The sequence below is a fragment of the Podarcis bocagei genome (assembly GCF_964188305.1).
Source record: "Podarcis bocagei genome assembly, chromosome: 6".
NCBI lineage: Eukaryota > Metazoa > Chordata > Lepidosauria > Squamata > Lacertidae > Podarcis > Podarcis bocagei.
Window position 1 is genome coordinate 75,976,039 of NC_138130.1, and position 20,989 is coordinate 75,997,027.

The window sequence follows — 20,989 nt, forward strand, 5'->3', positions numbered from 1 at the left end:
GTAGGCTATGTGCTTGAGTCTCTTCTAATTTCTGGACCCAACAAGAATCCAATTGCTAGAATAGGGAGACATGTTTCTTGGTAATGGCTCCCTGAGTATGGGGCATTAAGAGTCCCCTCCCTCAACTATCAGTTAGAAAGACAAAAGATAGAGTTGAGGTGTATAAGCTAGAAACAGGAAGTAGGCTGGGCAGCTAAGCGGCAGAGCCATGTCTGATTTCTGCTGGAATTCAGGGCTATGCCTATGGGAGAAGCAAGACCCTCTTGGGGTACTAATGCTGTGAACCCCTTCATCGTAGGCTCAGGGTGTAGATATATATGTAAATAAACCATATCTCATAAAAACACCACAGTCTCTGCTGTCCTTGTTCTGAGGAAGCCAAACCCTAGGTAAGCACTGGAACCCCTGGAATATTGCACCGCTTGGAAACTGCAGTGTCGTGCAACAGTATTTTCTCTATTTGCATCATCCTCTTAATTCATGGTTGTCAGGGTTGAGGAGTCAGTGACTCTCCAGATGTTGTTGGACTCCAACTCCCATCAGTCCCAGCCAGCATGATGAAAGTTGTAGTCCAACTTCTAGACAATCAGTTTCCACCTCCCTCATTCTTGCAAATGTTTTATTTGGTTGCTGTCCTCTATTTCAAATTTAAAATCCTGTTTTCTTTCTGGGGTACGTTTGTTTTGGCATGGTAAATTCCAATGGGACTCTCAACCATGGCTTGTGCTAGGAATTATAATTCCCAAGAGGCAGTGCGAGAAAGTGCAGCATCCAACACAAGCACCAACCTAACGGGCCTAGAGAGGACTTGCAGAAAGACCATAAATAATGAATATGTTTGGACCCTGATTGATGTTTATGAAGCCCCTGAATTTGGTTGCTTTATTTCATTTTACATGGTTTTATATTGTTTTCATGAGTATTGTTTTTATATTGTACCTAGTGTACACTTCTTAGAAATATCCAGCAGTATAGAAATGCTTTGACTGATTAAGCAAGTTCAAGGTAAAGGTAAAGGTAAAGGGAGCCCTGACCATTAGGTCCAGTCGTGGCCGACTCTGGGGTCCCTCGCTTTATTGGCCGAGGGAGCTGGCGTACAGCTTCCGGGTCATGTGGCCAGCATGACCAAGCTGCTTCTGGCGAACCAGAGCAGCGCACGGAAATGCTGTTTACCTTCCCGCCAGAGTGGTACCTATTTATCTACTTGCACTTTGACGTGCTTTTGAACTGCTAGGTTGGCAGGAGCAGGGACCGAGCAACGGGAGCTCACCCTGTCGTGGGGATTCGAACCGCTCTGGTATGGGGGGCTCTGGCTCAGTGGCAGCAGAAGAGCTATCAGGCGATTGTCCAAAGAAAGCTCAACAACATTTTGTGTCCGGATTTTTACCTCTTGAAATATGTCAACCACCCATTCTGCTTCTGTTGTTGATGATAACTGTAGATTTCTCTCTAAAAGGCAGCATATAAAACACATAAATAAATGCAGCACATATATACATAATGACAAGGCACACCAACCTACTGGACCTGGACCCTGGGGGGAAAATAGGTTCTAAGGGGTTTTCCCTACATATTTGATTCAGGATTTCATGTGTTTTCCTCTTTCTCCGTAAAAAGTCATCAGGGATATTCACTTCATTGACATGTATGGAGAACCAGACAGGAGATCCATTTATGGGAAGGGACAGAACTGCAGATACCATGCATATTTTGTGGCTGTGTTGTGTGCCCACCTTCTCATGTTGAGAAGTGACAGTCTATAATTTGATATTGCCTTTCTTTTTTTGAATGATAAAAAATGGTTTTTAAAAAATGACTACGTTTTGTATTTCCCATTCAATGCACTGATTCACCTTGCAGATTTCTAGACTACACTGGAATTGATTTGTTAGATGTGTGTAGATAGGATTATTATACATTTTTAAATTGTAACACTGAACTCTCTAAATCCTCCTCTGATATGCCTAGGGTTCGACTGATTTGAGGTGGATAATCTGGGATAGCTCTCTCCCTTTGATTGTTCTGAAGTGCAGATCAGAAATATACAAAGTAATGTGTCAATGAGAGCTTTCTGATAGGAGCAGAACTTTATAGTGAAATATCTCCATCTGGCTTTTAAGTTATAAAGCTACTGATAAGACCGTTTGGCAAATGCTTGATGAAGAGCTCTGAATTTCACTCTGCACCAGTTTATTTGAATAGTAAGGACAAAGGAATATTTATCTTGTCAAGTACCATAAATAAACCCATTAAAGTCATATATCTCTGTGGAATAATAAAGCGGGATGGTACAGTAAATATATTAGTTCTGCTCCATTTTGTATTGTGGTGTTTCCCTTAACAGACTACAGCATTCTTGTTTCTATCAGAAATATCCACTGAATTGAAAAGTGCTGTTGTTGGAGATGTCTTGCTCATTATATTGTGTTATATATATATATTTACATACAATATATTACATTGTAATATGTGTGTGTGTGTGTGTGTGTGCGTGTGTTTTCTTAGTGTTTGGAAGGCTGGGATTTTTTTGTAATACTTTTTTGTAATTAAAATATCAGTGCTGTACAAAAGCAAATATGATATAGGATACAAACACAATGGCACAGTATTCATGCACAATGAATTAGAAAAGTGCTGCAAAGAAAGTCAGACCCTGTCCAACTAGCCCACTGTTCTTCATTCTGACTGGCAGCAGGCAGAGGTACAGTGGTACCTCGTATTAAGAACTTAATTCGTTCCAGAGGTCCGTTCTTAACCTGAAACTGTTCTTAACTTCAGGTACCACTTTAGCTAATGGGGCCTCCCGCTGCCGCCGCACAACTGCCGCTCAATTTCTGTTCTCATCCTGAAGCAAAGTTCTTAACCTGAGGTACTATTTCTGGCTTAGCAGAGTCTGTAACCTGAAGCGTCTGTAACCCGAGGTACCACTGTATTCCCTGTCACTGATCTCCTTAGTTGAAGATGCCAAAAATTCAACCTTGGACCTTGAAGCATGAATAGTTTTTTTCTCATCCCCTTTATGACCAGACGTCCCTATAGTCCAGGTATGGAAAGCCTGTGGCTCTCCAGATGGTGTTGGGCTACAAATGACATCATTCCTGAACAATAGAGTGGAATGGAATGGGCTTGGAGTCCATAAATTTCTGGAGGTTTCCCATCTCTGCCTATAGTTCGTGGGTTATAACTTCTCCTAGCGCACAAATAGCTGTGCATTGCCCATTTATTGAACCACCCTTAGATCTACAGGTATAGGGCAGCATATAAATTTAATAATAATAAAGAAAGAATAAGCACAACTCTGCCTTCAGGTATGGCCTCCTTCGAATTCCTGGAACTAAGACTTGCTGCAGGCATCTACTTTAGGAGCATAGCCAGAGAGCTGTGTAGAGCACACAGATGGGTGGACGTGTCCTTTTCTGTTCCAATTTCTCTTTTTTTCCAATTGCAAGTTTAGTTCTCTACATTTCCATGTCAGTTTGCAATGTTTAAAAGAGTCCTCGTTAAATTCAGCAGGATTTTAGTGCGAATTTCTCCTAATAGGCACATCCTTGTATGCAATTTTGCCTAATATACACATTTCCCCTTATATAATGCATATCTGTATGCTACTTTCATTCATATATGCATTTTAATGCACACTTTACCTTAGTGTATGTGTTTTGTACACATTACTTGGCTGGAGAACCGCATTGCAAAATTTAGAGAACAGTAGATTTTGAAGGATGTCTGTGTTTTGGGTCTGCATATTGTTTTGGAAAGCGACAATTAGGTAGATTTGCCTACAAATGTCCTGATCATACTTAAACCTGCACCAAATTGTACAGATCCATCACTTGAAGGCCTTAAGCTGAAGAAGTCAGAATGCAAACATTTGTTGGCTGGAAGCAATCCATCCTCACTTTTGGTTTCTTGGAAACATTGATTGGTGTAAGTGTAGGTCGATAGAGGCTTTTGTGTTTGCATTCAAACATTAATCAATCACATTTTATTAAAAATTTAAAATCATAAGTGAGACACGAAAGCTTGGAAAACATTTGGGGTCTGCTGTACAAGGGAATGAATAACACATTTAATACCAAAACCACACTTATTAGGAAAACAGAATGCAATATTATGGCTGTTTTACTATCACAGTTTTAAATACCAGTAATATTTAGTTATGATAATAAGGTAGCAAAAAGGCTTACTGCCAGGGAAGGTTGCCAGGTCCAGACTCTGAGAACATTGCTGTATGTGACTTTCCATACCATATTGTTGCTATTGAGCAAAAGGTCAGTAAGCAAACATTGCATATATTGTATTTGGTTCAAAATGTGGACTACATTTATCAAATGTCATGTTGCTGTAAATTTGGACACACAAACACAGTGAATACTTTCCATTCTGTCTTTCATTGGCCGACAAAGGAAATTAGTATAGATTGACTACATATCCCCAAGGGGGGGTTGTTTGAATTGTTTCTTTCTTGTGTGGTGTAACAATCAAAGTAGTAACTAGAATAGACAGTGTAGAGCCTGCAACTGATTTTCCACAAACACCCCTTTTGTGCACCTTAGTTTCTCTATGTTTGATATGTAAATATGACAACTGTTTTATGGAGTGCCAAGCATTTTACAGTGCAGAGGTAAAGCCTTTCCCTTGTTGAAGCTGTTATCGAGGGGTTTTAATGGAGATGCAGAACTTCCAGGCTGATCAATGACAGTGACAGCTAAAGTAAAAATGGATGAATCAAAGTGACATTACAAGGAACAGAAAACCAAGGAGGCAGGTAGCAATAGATTAGATCTATAGGCATGGAAAGATGGGCATCTAGGAGAGGCAGATAAGAAGACAGAACATAAATTCAAAGGCTCAGTGAGGGATTAGTAAATTGAAGGGCTGCTGGGGTACATACAATAACCCTTTTATTAGGATTTCCATTGACACCTGGAATAATGGATGACTGAACCAAACAGTGGGAGGAAAACACCAGAGAGGGGAAAACACTTGTGCTATTCTCTGTCATAATCCTAAAGACACCCTTAGAAGCCCAGTCTGAACTCTTACAAGTGATGGATTTAGTGGGACACTTCTTACATCTGTGCCATAGGCAACTAATACAGGGAAAAATCCATTGCTTTGAATCCTAAATGTGCTTTAGATCCAGGAAAGGATCCTGCTGGTGGAAGGAGGATTTTTTCTTTTTGGCCAATTACCCCTCTTCCCCATGTTTCCAAAGGCTCCCCCCCACCAATTCTCTGGGGACACATTTTCAGGGGCTGCAGGGAGGGAGGAGAATTGCCAAAAGTTGGTTCCATTCCTTCAGCTAGTGGAAGCAATTTCAGGATCTCTAAAAGTCTCACAAGTTTTTCTAAGTGTTACGGGCCTATGATATAGGAATGGCTGAATCACACAAAGTTTCTGCATCGAAAGACAAATCTCATTTCAACATTTAGGTTGGTTTATACCAGGAATGGGGAATATTTTTCAGCCAAAGGGCTATGTTTCTTCATAGACAACCTTTCAGAGACCAAGTGTCAGCAGTGGTTGGAGCTAGTGGCAAAAGTTGGTGGAGCAATGGATGTGATTGGAAAAGCCCAACTCACATTTCCCAAAACTAGGTAACTAACGGATGTTTATGTTGTGAATAGGTGTCAAAAGATTATCTGTACTGATTTCAGCATGTACTGTTGACAGCAACATACATTGACTCACCTTCTGGAAGACTGGTTGAAAATCAAAACAGGCTGATGGAAAAAGAGAAATCATGGCTGTCATGGGCTCAGAGCGTTGTGTGAATAGGTTCACATTTATGCACTAAGTAAGTATTGTGCATTACTCACCATGTTATGCATTTCACGCATTTGATTCCTGTGCGAAAAGAAACAAGTTAAAGTAGCGGATATAATTATGGTTATATGTTCTGATGTGAAATGGTAATGCCAAGGGTAGAGTAGATGTGAGTCATTCTTTAGCAGCAGAATAAAGGGAAATGCAGATGACAGCTAATCTCACACATACATATTTACCACAAAACACTGTTGTTGTTTTTTAATAGAGAGAGGGAGAGGAATGTAACTACTATAACTCATGTCCAAAATAATCCCCTTTGGGGGGGGGGAATTGCATGCTGCAGTACAGACATAGCCTAAGTGGGATGGATCATAGGCTGTAAGTGCTTGCCAAGAGAACTGAATAACCTTTGCTGTGGCTGCAGAAAAGGGGCAGACCTCAAAGACCAGAAGGGTTGGCCAGGGATTGCACCACACACAGTGTAGAGAGCCTACATAAAAGCACAGTAGGCCAAGAATTATTATTCTTTGTTGGATCCTGTGCTTGCTAGATTTCAGAAAAACAGAGCCACACCCCATTCAGCCCATCGAGAGTATACCTGGCACCAACTGCTGAACATTTGTATGTATGCATCTGTCCAAAGAATATAAGATAAGCCTGCTGGATCAGGCAAATGGCCTATCTAGTCCAGTCCTGCAAACTGGACATGAACGCAATAGCAATCAGCCAACCGGCGATTCCCAGCAACTGTCAGGCCCTGAAAACTAGGTCAGCAGCTGAGCAAGCCAATCAGGCACCTGGAGCAGCGTGCGCCCTGTGCCCAGGGGTAGAACAAGCTGCCCGCGGGGTGGCGTAAGCTAGGGCAGGATGCTCTGTGAGGCCTCCAAGGAGTCTGCCTGCCTCCTCCCACTTAGCCACCCTACAACTGAGGGGGAGGCGGCGGCCGGATTGTCTGGGGGAGTGCGGAGCCTGCGTGTGATGGCCTGGGATTCAGACTCAGATGCTGAACCCGAGGGATCCCAGCCTACACAGGATTCCCCGCCTCCAGAACCAGCTGAGCCAAGGCTGGGGCATGAGCCTGAAGGGTCCTCACCTGTGCTGGATCCTCAGGTGCAGACATTTGCTGAGTCTGCTCTGGCTCCTGAGGTGATGGAGGACCCATTGCCTGCAGGTGCTCCACTCTCAGCCCCGGCAGAGGAAGCTGAGGTTGCCTCTGGGTCCGGTAACCCTCCAGCCTCTCCTGAGCTACAGAAGTTTGGGGCAGAGAGGCCGAGGGAACTAAGTTCCCGCAGGAGGAGTGCTCGCCTCCAGGCCAGGAGAGGCGAGTCACCAGAGGATCGGGGCCGCCCTATGCCTCGGGGCAGATAAAAGCTGGTCAGCCCCAGCCCCAAGTTGCGGGAGCAACATTGTTGGTTGCTAGTTCCTGCCTGAGCTCCTGACCCTCCCTGGCTCCCTGCTTGCATGTCTGTTCCTGACTTCACCCGACTCCCTGCCCTGCACCCAGCGCCAGCTACTACAGACTGCCTCCATGTTGCGCCTTTGACCACGGACTGGACTTGGACCTCGCCTCTCGGGTAACCCATGCGGTTGCCCACCCACCATGTCACTCCCAGGAGAGACATGTGACTTGGGCATGCTGCAGGCCCCGCGGTGAGTTCCACCCAGCATTTTGTCACCCCTCTCAGTGGTGACACCTGGGGCTACCCGCCCCCACCGCACCCACTTTCCTCCGCCCCTGGACTGGGTTTGTGTTGAGGTAGTTTTGTTCTCACCAGTCTGAAGCTCTTGGCTTGAGCCATGAACAGAGAGATCTATTAACCCCTTCCTTTGTAGCAGTGTTTCCCAACCAGTAGCAGCATCATAATCATAATCATCATGAGTAATACTCCTTCCATTCTACACAGAACAAACTCTTACCAAACAAAGGACCTTGTGTCAAAATCCAGAGATGGATTGTCTTTTGACAACAATGTGAAAGAGGAGAGACTGAAACAGATACTCCCCCTAATTCATTGTCTCGCACAGAGCTGAGCATGAGCGAGAGATCCCTTTATATTATTACACATGATAAACTGTTTTCCATTAAAAGGCAATGAAAGAAAACTGTACCTAACGTGGGCCGTAGGGGCAATGACACAGATAGCATTGCACAACATACCAATCTGCTACTGAATCAGCAAGAGGCAATGATAATAAATGGGCTCAGGGGACTGAATTCTAAACATGCTTTATTTAGTCTTGCTCTAATGGGAATTAAGCCCCCAAATCAATGTGAACCCCTGTGCATAAAAATGCTTATATTAGTGAAATTAACATACAAAAATGCATTATATAAAGGAAAATTGCTTTGGAAAAAAATGTATATTAAGGAAAACCGCAGACAAACATGTATATATTAGGGGAAATTTGCATTAAAATGTTGGTGAATTTTCATGAGGGCTAACAAAAATAATTCCCATACTGATGTGGAAATGTGAAGAACTGAACTGAAGTCAGGAAAAATGAGAAACTGAGAAAAACCAAAACTGACAGATTTGCCTGTCCCTTGCTGCAACAAGTGTAACTTACTCTGCCATTGCCATTGGTTTTATCAATATCCTGTTGATTTGCCACTCTTCTTTAAGTACCAGACGTTATAGTTTTTTCATCTTGATTTTCAGGCTTCTAGCACCAACATGCAAGCATATATGCATTATACATTTATTGTATTATATTATATCATTGTTTCTGTGATTCCCTCCCCCTTTTTTCTTAATGCTCATTATCATTCTCTCAGCAAATCTGACGGCAGAGAATAGCGGGACCTTCTTGGCTATGCCACTCTGGTTATGGAACTCCCTCCTGTCAGAGGTACACTTGTCAGAAAGGCATCAACAACGGGGACATCTGTTAAATACATATCTGTTTTATATGGTCTTTGGGGACTCAAGACATGTTTGGCCAGTTTCTACCTGTGTCAGCTTCTGTATTGCTGCTGTTTTGTAACTGAATTGTGCGTTAGATCGTTTTACGATTTCAATATTGATTTTATGTGCTATTTTGTTGCATTCCTTGTATACCATCCTGAGAATTTTGGTTGAAGGGCAGCTCATCAAGACCCTCTTGGCTTCCCCCACCCCAAAATTAATAGCTGCTCTGCAGTCTTTGTGTTTGGACAGGGGCAGCTTTTGATTTCTAGAATAATTTTAAATATGAGCATAGCCATATTTATGAATTTATGATGATGTGAGCACAGACTAGGGTAGAGACGCATGTTTGTTTACTTTAGGGGTAACTTGCATTTCTATAAAATCCCAAGGCTATATGGCTGTCAGAGGTGATACCAAAAGGAACAGCAGGTCACTAAGGAACTGCCAGAAATTTACAGTCAAACCCCACATTCCAAATTAAGAAGCATTGTTAATATTAGAGATAAGGGACAAAGGAGAAATCAGAAAGAAGGAAAGAGAGAAAGAGAGAAAGAGAGAAAGAGAGAAAGAGAGAAAGAGAGAAAGAGAGAAAGAAAGAAAGAAAGAAAGAAAGAAAGAAAGAAAGAAAGAAAGAAAGAAAGAAAGCATTTATTTAGAGAATATCTCTAGATTAGATACTCTTGAAGAAGTCTCATCCATGGTGTTCAGTAAATGAAGACTGGATGACAAACTTAACATGCCCAAATGTTTATCCCTGTGGGATCAAAGGAGGGAGTGGACAGAGGGAACAAAATTCACTAATTAGATGTAACCAGAGGAAGCTTCATGTTCCTTTCTATCCAAGAACACCTGTGGAGATGGGCTACTGACACTTTTCCAACCCAGGGTGATGTGAACTGGGAGAGAGTTCCTTACTGCAAACCATACACGCAGTGACCGTTTTAGGCACATCTGATACTTGAGCATTGTACCAAACTTGGTAGTGACCCGAAAACGTCACTAAAACATCACAAAAAGGGACAAGGTGAGGGGTGGAACAGGGTTGTTGCAGACTTTAACAATGGTATTTCAAATATATGTGATTTCACTAAAACACATGGTGCCTTGGAATGTGTAAACTGGGAGTTGCCTGTATTGCATTTATGTTGGAGGGGCAGAGGGAGAAATGCTGTATTAGATTGTGGTGCTTGAATACTTTGCATTGTCAACTTCCTGTTCTGTAGATTGTGCCTATATCAGTGTGGGGGTATTTATAAGTTCCTTAATGTGCACTTGTGTTCCCCAAAATTCTTTGGAAGAACTCCATCTCATATCTAATCAAATTGGGCCACTGAGAAGACACCCTGTGATGCTTTAGGGAAATCCTGGAGTTGGACTGGTTGCAGTGTGAGGGCACTGCTGAAGGGAACCAGGCAGGACAGCTTTAAAGCTTAAGTGGATTACATTTCTATATAACCCAGTTATGGGTCTGTGGATTCAAGAGAGCCCCCCCCCCCGGCTGCCTGCCTGTCATATAGTTCCCCTGACAGGCAGGGTTTATTAGCTTTTCCAACCCAGCTCTCTCAGCATCTTTCTTTTTACCCTGATCACATCCCTCAGCTGCCTGTCTCAACTCTTCCGGTATCTCTGTGTTCCCTAGAGCCCTTCATCATTTAGCTGCACCAGCTGCCTGCATTGGCCTCCCCACAACAAAGCCAAACCCTTTCCTCTTCCCCAGTGCTTCCTACAACAACCACTGGACATTTTGCTTCGATTGATCTCTGCTTGCAGCAAATCTCCTATAGTCACTAGTAAATGTTTCACATGGGTAAGCCCCCCAACTCAGAACTGCTGTGGTCCACATCAGAACGCTTCATGTTTGGAAGATTATCCCAGTAATGTGCTTCTGATGGTGACAGTGGCTTAGGGAGTTCTGAAAACCCCTTGAACATTAAGTGGGTGGATTTCCCAGTTCCTGAACTCGCAGTCAATTCTGTTAAACTAACGGAAGCAGTATATGCTAAGGATTTCTACTGTGTAAAAGGTAAAGGGTAAGGGACCCCTGGCCATTAGGTCCAGTCGTGACTGACTCTGGGGTTCTGGCGCTCATCTTGCTTTTTTCGCCAAGGGAGCCGGTGTACAGCTTCCAGGTCATGTGGCCAGCATGACTAAGCCGCTTCTGGCGAATCAGAGCAGCGCACGGAAATGCCGTTTACCTTCCCGCCGGAGCGGTACCTATTTATCTACTTGCACTTTGACGTGCTTTCGAACTGCTAGGTTGGCAGGAGTTCTACTGTGTATGTGGTCATAAAATGGCTGATGTGCTAGAGATGAGTGAATCTGTTAATTTCATTTTTCCAATCTTAAATTCAGTTCTCCACATTTCCACAACATGTAATCATAGAATTGCAGAGTTAGAAAGGACACTGAGGGTCATCTAGTCCAAACTCCTGCAATGCAGGAATCTCAACTAAAGCATCCATGTCAGATGGCCACCCAACCTCTGTTTAAAAATCTCCAATGAAGGAGAGTCCACCATCTCCCAAGGGAGTCCATCCCACTATCCCACTGTCGAACAGCTATAATAATAATAATAATAATAATAATAATAATAATAATAATAATAATAATTTATTATTTGTACCCCGCCCATCTGGCTGGGTTTCCCCACTCTGGGCGGCTTCCAACAAAGATGAAAAATACACTAAAATGTCACACGTTAAAAACTTCCCTGAACAGGCTGCCTTCAGATGTCTTCTGAATGTCAGGTAGTTGTTTATCGCTTTGACATCTGATGGGAGGGCGTTCCACAGGGCGGGCGCCACTACCGAGAAGGCCCTCTGCCTGGTTCCCTGTAACTTGGCTTCTCGCAGTGAGGGAACCGCCAGAAGGCCCTCGGAGCTGGACCTCAGTGTCCGGGCAGAACGATGGGGGTGGAGACGCTCCTTCAGATATACTGGACCAAGGCCGTTTAGGGCTTTAAAGGTCAGCACCAACACTTTGAATTGTGCTCGGAAACATACTGGGAGCCAATGTAGGTCTTTCAAGACCGGTGTTATATGGTCTTGGCGGCCGCTCCCAGTCACCAGTCTAGCTGCCGCATTCTGGATTAGTTGTAGTTTCCAGGTCACCTTCAAAAAGTCAGAAAGTTCTTCCAGATGCAAAGTTGGACTCTCCTTTATTGTAACTTGAAGCCATTGGTTCAGGTCCTATCCTCTGGAGCCGAAGAAAACAAGTTTTGTGATTTTGTTTTTTTAAATCTTCATTAAAATTCACCAGCATTTTAATGTGAATTTCTCATAATATAAACATTTTTTAAAGCAATTTCCTATAAGAGAATGCATTTTTGTATGTTATTTTCACTGATATGTGCATTTCGTACACACTTTATCCTGGTATATGCCATTTTGTGTTGCTTTGAAAAATTTGGAGAAATGTGAAATTTGAAGTATGGTTGTGTTTCATTTTGTGTATTATATCAGAAAGTGCAAATTACATAGGCTCAGCTCTGAAAACCAGCTGATTTGAATTTCTCTCCCATCCCAGTTTCTTGTAGCTTTTTTTTCTATTGTAACATAAGAGGAGTAAGTTCATATTCCAGTCCACAAATCTGAAGAACAGCTGTCTCCTTTCTTTCTAAGGTGATACTGTACTTATGCCTGCTCTATTGTGCCTTTCAAGACCCAAGGCATGTCAGATTCCTATAGTTTTAGCAAGGGGACATTGCCACTTTTCTGGGGGAGGATGCCATATACCCAGTAGCAGCCGGTGGGATGGGTGGGGCTGTGTTCCTTTCCTGGCTTCCCAATGAAGTCCATCACTGCTAGTTACTGAGAGGGAGGAGCAAGCCAGGGTGTGCAGCTCAGCAGGGTGCAAGCACAGCATTGGGAACATTGCGCTGGCTTGGCCACTGTGTGTACACTGTGCTGAGTTCCCCACGGCCTTGCCTCTCTCCCTCTCCCATTAAAGTTCAGACAGACTATGGACAGTATCCAGCTAGTGCATCAGTGCAAGAATTTATGCTTGCATAGTGGGATTTTCCAATTGTGCACACTCTGTGCCCTCTCCAGATCTGCTCTGGAGGGTTGGCGGAGCCCAAAACAGAGATAGTGGGTGCACTGGGAGAGGAAAGTGGGAAAAGTCCCATGGTGCAAGCAAAAACCCTTCTATTGATGGGATGATTAATTAGCTTAGCATTTGATACAATCCTTAGAACCTCTCAGATCCATGGCCAGCCTGGTACTTCCCCGGTGACACCCCAGTGGTCCATTTTGGGGTCTTTTGCTGGCAGTATTATTGCCTCTGCCCTGCTTTCTGTGGCCTTAGTGGGGCCTCTGTGGTGGTGGAGCTTGCCACCAGTAGAGGCCAATGGAATGTCCCTAACCCCCTCTAGCAGCATGGATCGGGTTTTAGGACTGCAGCCTAGTTTTCCATAATGTTTATGAAAGGCTGACAAATTCTAGTAATCTCCCTGACTTTTTGGAAAAAAAATGTAGATGTTACTCCTGTTTCAGTTTTGCTAAATGTGGATAACAGAGAAGAGCACCCCAATGTCCTTTCTGCACTTTACCATTTATAGTGGTGTATAGCCGATGTTTGATCTGACATTTTTCAGAGTGAATTTGTAGCTGATTGTCTGCTCCTTTGGTCACACATCACTGTTGGCTTTCCTTTCCACCCTAATGGTGAGTTGTGCACGAATTGAAAAAAAGTTATGTTCCCTTATGTACTTGTGTTCCTCAAGCTAGTAAATGCCAGAATTTTGATCACACACATGCAGATAGCCCTTTTGCAGGGTTAAAAAAAAATACTAGAATCGTAGAGTTGGAAAGCACTCAGAGAGTCATGTAGTCCACCCCCTTGCAAACAAGACTCACAACTGTGTCAAGTATTCTGGAATTCTATGCCTGTATGGAAGATTAGAATGGGAGCTACATGTCTGTCTGAGCTATTGCAGCCTTATTGGAGTTCACCGATTGGGTCTGCGTTGCTCCGGGACAGGAGGAAGGAAGTCAAAGTGACACTGAGTTGGTTCAAAGAAAGAGTTTATTCTGCTCTCCGGATAGCAGAAGGCACTTGCGTGGTGAGTCCACAGCAAGTCCAAAGAAATGACAAGTTTCATGCAGTATATATATCCTCCAGGCACCCTCTCCCTCCTTCCAACCACGTCAGCCTATGTACGCAGGTTGACATCACATATGTTCTTGCTCTGGTACTCTCAACCATAAAAGGATCTTCCTTCCTGTACTTCTGACCATAAAAGGATCTTCCTCTTCCTACTCTTATCTGGGAAGAGGTAATCATCTCCGGGAACACGCTCTAGCGTTTGTTCCCGGACCTGGGTTTGTGTGTCAGAGTGTGTCCAGGACGTAAGATAAAGCACAGACGTGTCTTCTCTCTGTTCTGTTCTACTACTGGTACAGTGAAGGCCATAGTTGCCGCCACAACTGATAAAGGGGAGGGCTCTGAGCACTTGTCTATACAGCCAGGCTTTTGTTTATGCATTGAGCTTAGAGCTCAAGTTAATGGATTTTAGCTAAGGAAAAATAGGGATTTTGGTGCAGTTTCAAACTGCCTGCACAGTCAGTTTTGGGTTTTGGAAACCCATTCCTTCACTATGACAAACCTAGTTATTGTGATGGAATTTTGTCTGCAGCTAATGACTTCTGTCATGGGCAGTACTTTGACCCATGCCGTCATCTCTGTCTGCCATATCCCTCATCTGAACTGAGCTCACAAGCTGACAGTTCACACTGGCCAGAAGGAAATAGTGCACAACAGATATCTCCTAAAGCACATCCACCAACCCCCTTCACACAGAAAGTGTGCAGCACTTGTGCACACGCCACACAGATGAACATAGTGAAGATCTTTCACAAAAGTCAGTTTTTTTGTATTAGAGTAAAATCCTTTTCTTTTTAGTATATTATTCGGCTATATTATCTGAATCATGATGGTGTCATGTGGTCACATGCCAAAAAAATCCATAAAACCCAGCAACTAGACCACAATGAATGTGAAGTGAAGAACAGAAACTGTTCTTACACAAAAATGGAAAGATAAGGAAGTGCCAAATGTTCATCGGTGGACATTAAGAAATGAAGTTATAGCAATTAATGGGGAATTTCATTCCACTCCAACTCAAACTTTCCATGGAAATGGCATACAGTAGGTTCCAGACTATTGAACTGTCTTGTTGCTCTTTGTCCACTAAACAGAAGGAAAAGCACTCCTATTGAATTTGACGGGGCATACTACTATGTAAGTGAGGTTAGGACTGCATCCTAAATCCTATATAAATGCTATCCATTTTTAGTTCTTGTGCTGATGATTTATTCATTTCTAATATAGATGGTCTAAAATAGATGGTCACAAAGCTGTTTACAGAACAAGCAATAAAAACAGTTCATTAGTCAAATAAGATGTTAAAACAAACCAAAACCACAGGTGAAAACCTACCGGTAAGTTCCATAACTAGGTTTAATGTGTTGGAATCCATGGTTTACGTGCAGCTTTGCAAGCAGCAATTAATGTCTCCACAGCCTGGGAAGACAGAGCATGAAAGGAATCTGCCTAGAGATAAGGAGACCCAGCAACAGCTCAGTGATTGGCTGAGGTCCCTCATATAGGCAGCATGACCTATGACACAGGTGGTTGGTGTGGTTAGTGTTGGAGTTGTTGAGGAGTTGCTGAGAGTGAAGAAGTCCTGTTGTAAATAGTAACTTGTAGACTTGTATGTTTACTGCTGTATACAGTGGATGCTCAGGCTGCGAACGTGATCTGTGCGGGATGCACATTCGCAACCTGCATCTGCGCATGCGCGGGTTGCAATTTGGCACTTCTGCACATGCGCAAAGTGCAATTTAGTGCTTCTGCGCATGCACAACTGCTGAAACCCAGAAGTAACCCGTTCCGGTACTTCTGGGTTTCGGCGGTCCGCAACCTGAAGCGGCTGTAACCTGAGGTATGACTGTATAATAAACTACAAGAATCAAGTTACTAGTCGACAGTCTTTGTTCCTGATCGTCGTCCTGACTGGGCAATCTCAAGATTTGCCTAAGAAACACTGCAGTACTCTGCTATACTCTGCTAAGCTGTGCAACAGGTGAAAGCACTTCAGAAGTCCAAACAGCTTTCAAAAGTTTTAACATAATGTAAAACTTTTACCTAAAATGCTGGCTGGAATAGAAAGGTCTTTGTCAAGCAGGAGGGAAGGGGCCTGACTGATCTTAGCTGGAAGGGAGTTCCACAGTCACACCCACAATACTGAATGCACAGCTCCTGGTGGATACCAACCATGCATTGGAGCCATGGGAGACTACTGTGTTATGTTCCCATTAGGTTATGCTAGCAGAATATTGTAGCCACGTAACTCTGGTGCTACATCAGTGCAAACCCCACTGCCATTATGCTATTGCTAGTTCATGGATTTTGTTGTTATATGGTCTAACTGGACCATATAACTGTATTGTGAGATATATAGATGAATAGCTTACTGTTCTTTGAATTAGAACAGATTTCCCCTTTCCAGAGTGAAAAACATCTAAGATATGTTGCTAGATTAAAAACCAGGGAAGCTGGTGGCAAGCGCTTGTTATTTTTAACTGAGAGCTGTACTCAACAAAGAGACTGTGCAGGTCAAGGCAAATGACCCTTACATGTCCCTGCAGTGAGAACTAAATCAACCAAACTCGCGTTATGTGAGAATCAGCTGCCTCTTCAGTATCTGTGTATCAGTGTGTGTGTATACCATACTTTCAGCATAAGAAAAATTCTGAACTCTTCCCATGAAATTTCAGCTGTGCCCTGATGGAATGAGGGCAGACATTAACAGATCAAAATCATGGCTTTGGAACATCTGAAATAGAGGTGCAGTTCCACATTGGGATGTGAGATTACTGTGCTAAAGTTTCCCCAAATATTTCTAGATGCATAAAAAGTGTACAGATGCAATTCAGGTGATTGAGAGAACATAGCTGCTCACTAGCTGTGATATTATTTCTCCCTAGTCTCAGCTGGTGTTGCTGCCAAGATGCTATTGTGAGACACTAAACTTTCCCAGATAACAGGTGTGCCTTTCCCCCTCCAGCTTTAAAAAATAACAACAGGCATTTTTAAAACCAGATTGCTCATAATGGGGGAAAAAATAGTGTCTGGGAGGAGTACTCTATTGCGCAAAGAAGGTCTACACACAAACATTTATTTCTGACAGTTTTCATTCTGATACTTTTTTTAACATGAAGTGGCTGTAGCTCAGTGACAGAGCCCATGCTTTCCATGCAGCAAGTCCCAGATTCAGCCTTTGGCATCTCCAGTTGAAAGGATCCTTCCTTCCTTAATGTTAATAACTTATATACTACTTAATATAACGAAATTTCTAAGCGCTTCACACAATTTACAATCATCACATCACCAGCAAAACATCAGTACGCAGTATCAAAAAGCACACTAAGAATCCAGTATATAATATTCTCCCTATTCTGCATGTGGACAAATCAGTTGAGATACAAACATGAATCATGCTTGAAATGTGCAGCCTGCACTGCAGGAGCAGCCGGTGTGAAGCGGTGGCACTGAAGAGTTTGAAGAAGAGTTTGGATTTGATATCCCACTTTATCACTACCCAAAGGAGTCTCAAAGCGGCTAACATTCTCCTTTCCCTTCCTTCCTCCCCCACAACAAACATTCTGTGAGGTGAGTGGGTCTGAAAGACTTCAGAGAGAAGTGTGACTAGCCCAAGGTCACGCAGCAGCTGCATGTGGAGGAGCGGAGACGTGAACCTGGTTCACCAGTTTCCACCGCTCTTAACCACTACACCACACTGCAGCTCTGGTCTCCTAGCACCGGCACTGCTGCCACTAAACTGGGCCAGGGCACTGCAAGTGTGCTGGCAGAGACACCAGATGGGCTCCACTGGTGTGCCATTCTGCTGTGACCTCACTACCACTCTGTCTCATGCCACACCATCCCAGTAACGTGTAGCGATGCTGGTGCTGGGAAGCCAGGTCACTCCTGCCTACCAGTGAACTGACCGTTTCTTTGCTGGGCAGGCAAGCAATTGTGAAAGGAAACAGAGCCCTCCTTCCTGTCACTCAGCCTTTTGACTACTAGTCTCCTGGAAGACAAATATTTGCAACCATCCTCCTTCCTTGATTTCATGCAAGAGGCATTGCTTCTTCCTTTTCTTGATCGTTTTGGTCTTTCTGGTGTGAGGCCAATTCCCCTATCCCTGAGGACAGGAAGGAAAATTGCCCTGGGAGGCCAAAGTGACAAAGGGATGGAAGGCTGGACCTGGCTTATATATTTGTTCAGACGGCTCCCTGGTTTAGGGGAGAAGGGGTACCGGTATATGCCGACTATCAATATCTACACACGCTTTAGTTTGCATATTTCATAGGATGCAACTTTTCCCAGACAGGAAGAATGGGGTTTGGCTATCACAATGATCTGCAATTCCCTAGCATTTCATATGTACAAATGCCACATGTGACAAACTGCATGCGGGAGCTACTCCAAGTTTGAGGAAGGGCCAGCTCAGTGGTAGTTCACATGCTTGGCATGCAGAAGGTTCAATCCCTTGCATCTCCCGATGCTGCTGGGAAAGGCTGCCAATCCGTGTAGACGGTCCTGAGCTAGATATCTCAGTATGCAGCAGCTCCCTGTGCTGTTATTCCTCACATGGAGAAATAGCATCCATGTCAGAATTTCGCAATGCGTGAAAGGCCTTTACTGAATTCATACCTTTTGAAAGTCACAGCGTGGTGTCAGTGAACCTGCCTCTGTGGCACACTCTGCTTTTTTGTCTTCTTCCCGGGTGGCTCTGCATCGTCCTCCTGAGGGGCTCGATGCTGAAGAAGCTGGAATAGATAGAAGCAGAACGGCAGCAGAAGTCAGAGCTTAGCCTTCTTGCCTTGAGGGTCCGTAGTCGATTGAGGTGCCATGTGACTGACTGACTCTGGTGAATTTACAATAGGGTAGATGTCTGGAGAGATAAGGACAATGCTATTATATCTCCCTTGCAGCTTATCGCTGCCTAGAGTCATTCTAATAGTAAAACGTGTCATCGGTGCCAAACTGCAGGGGCCTGGATGTGAAAGATGCCGAGGTCCCTTAACTCTCGCTGATTAAATGGGCGCTGGGAACACTTGTAACTCTGGGCTGCTTGTTTCTTTCTTTCTTCAAGCACTGCATAAGGTTAGTCAGAAGATGGTGGCAAAGAGGACGATTTGGGTTCAGAGGAAACCATAGGAATCCTATGTACTAATGCCAGCCTTGGAGACACTAAATGCCAGTTACAGTGGTACCCCGGGTTGCATACCCTTCAGGTTACAGACTCCGCTAACCCAGAAATAGTGCTTCAGGTTAAGAATTTTGCTTCAGGATGAGAACAGAAATTGTGCTCCGGCGACACTACATAAAAACTACATAAAACTACATAAAAACTACATAAAACTACATAAAAACTACATAAAACTACTACAAAACTACATAAAACTACTACAAAACTACATAAAACATTCAAAAACCCCTAAAAACTCTTATCTTGTTGAGATTCAGTTTCAACTAATGGGCCCTCATCTAATCTGCTATTGCATTGAAGCAGTGGTCCAGGACTTGCACTAAGACATGTGTTTCTGGCACGACAGCTCATATGATACACATTACAGAGGTGTTACTTTGAGGCCAGCTGCTCTGGAAGAATCTGCCACAATTATGGCACAATTTCTTGTTGGCTAAATGCCCTGTGAAACAAAGCCATCTTCTGAACCTCCCAGTGCCATTTCAAAGTTTGTGTATGTGTTTGTTTGAATTTTCAATTTCCCCTGTGTTGTATTTGTAGAAAAGGTGGAAATGAAAAGTCAACTGGTTGTGACGTACTGGAATAGGAGCATAATGAGTAATGGATGTGCTCAGTGGATGATCTCACTTCCTCTTGCCCTGCACTTGGAGTTCATGAATCTGCATCAACAATCAGCATGTTCTCAGTCCTGTCTCCCACCCAGACACCCACAGTATGAGAGTTTCAACAGAGAAGGGGATTCCAGGTATTTTTAAAATCCTTGGTATGACACCATCAAGCAGAGCAGAGTAGTTTTTGGCCCATTTATCATGATAGCAGCAACACACCCAGAACTGGCTGGATCCATGCTGTGTCTCCTAGTGCAGCCACAACCCTGCCCCTTTAGATAGGGTGTGATGATTCCAGTCCAAACACCATCAGTTTTCTGGAAATGGCAAGTGAGACACTTGTTGCCATGGTGATCCTTAATAGTTCTGACTCAGATGTGGGGTTGTCATGGAAACTGCATCTGTAGCTCCTGGGAGGTGGTGCAGGCTTTTTTCTTCCTTCCTTTCTTCCTTTTCTATCAGCAGAAAAAGGCTCTAAAGCCCCATCCTGTTTGCTACTTGCTGCACTGCAGTGACTAAGCTTTCAAGGCTGTTTCATTATTCACAGACTGAAGGATAGTCCCTTTTTGATCCTGCACTGAAGAAGCAGAATTGTTACTCAATGGCATAAATACTTTCCCTCCACATCAAACTCATCACAGGCATATAATCTGCAAATTTATGCACCTCCAGTTCCCACTATTAATTTTATATAGTCTATTTTTTATATATGTCTATTTTTTAAATAAATTAATAATAAAATATAATAAAATAAAATGAAGCCTTCTTGCAGAAAGCAGATCACCTTCTCTTTTTCCTTGGTTCATTCCTAACTATTTTATATGCAAATATATCTACATCTATGACTTCATGCAAACCTAGGGCTTACTTGGCATTGTTAAACTTGGTTGAAAACAAACCTGTAGTTAACTTTCTTTTCTGGGATCTTAACATATGCTACATAGATATTGGTTAAAATTACATTATTTCTCAGGCAGAAGAATTCAAGCTTTAGGAAGCCAGCATAATTTATGACAGAGTAAATAATGCCTGTGTAATTTACCCCTGTTCCAAACTCTGTTCAGGAGTGAGGCTACTGTGGGCAGATCTGATCTGAGCATGGCAGAGCAAAAATAAACCTTTAATACCAAGTTTGTCTTACACCACCTTTTTTTTTTGCCAGTGAACTTCCACTGGGTTGCTAGGCCATGTTCCTAAGCTGAACAGAGTTTGGAACAGAGATACGTTTCCCCCCACCTCCCCCCAACTCACCCCTGCCACTCCTGTGAAGCACCCTTTTCACAGGACGTACCCTAGCCTTGACTCAGCTGACTTCAAATGAGTCAGCTGAGCTAGGATGAAGGATTTAACCCCATTTGTATCTGAGCTGGGAAGAAAGCTTTTACCTAGCTCTGCTGGAGAGCTGCCTATTCCAGGCTCTT

The 20,989-nt window shown here is 43.4% G+C and overlaps 1 long non-coding RNA gene across 2 annotated transcripts; it reads right to left on the reverse strand.

The window, feature by feature from the left end:
- Positions 1–1,367: 1,367 nt before the first annotated feature.
- On the reverse strand, positions 1,368–19,872 carry LOC308589160. 2 transcript variants are annotated; one of them, XR_014009112.1, is made up of 4 exons: positions 19,788–19,872; positions 18,402–18,517; positions 5,823–5,850; positions 1,368–1,449 (listed from the first exon to the last, which is right to left on the reverse strand). It is a non-coding gene; the product is annotated as an uncharacterized lncRNA (long non-coding RNA). The 2 variants fall into 2 exon arrangements; XR_014009113.1 differs by lacking the exon at positions 19,788–19,872 and having other exon boundaries at positions 18,402–18,561.
- Positions 19,873–20,989: the final 1,117 nt, after the last annotated feature.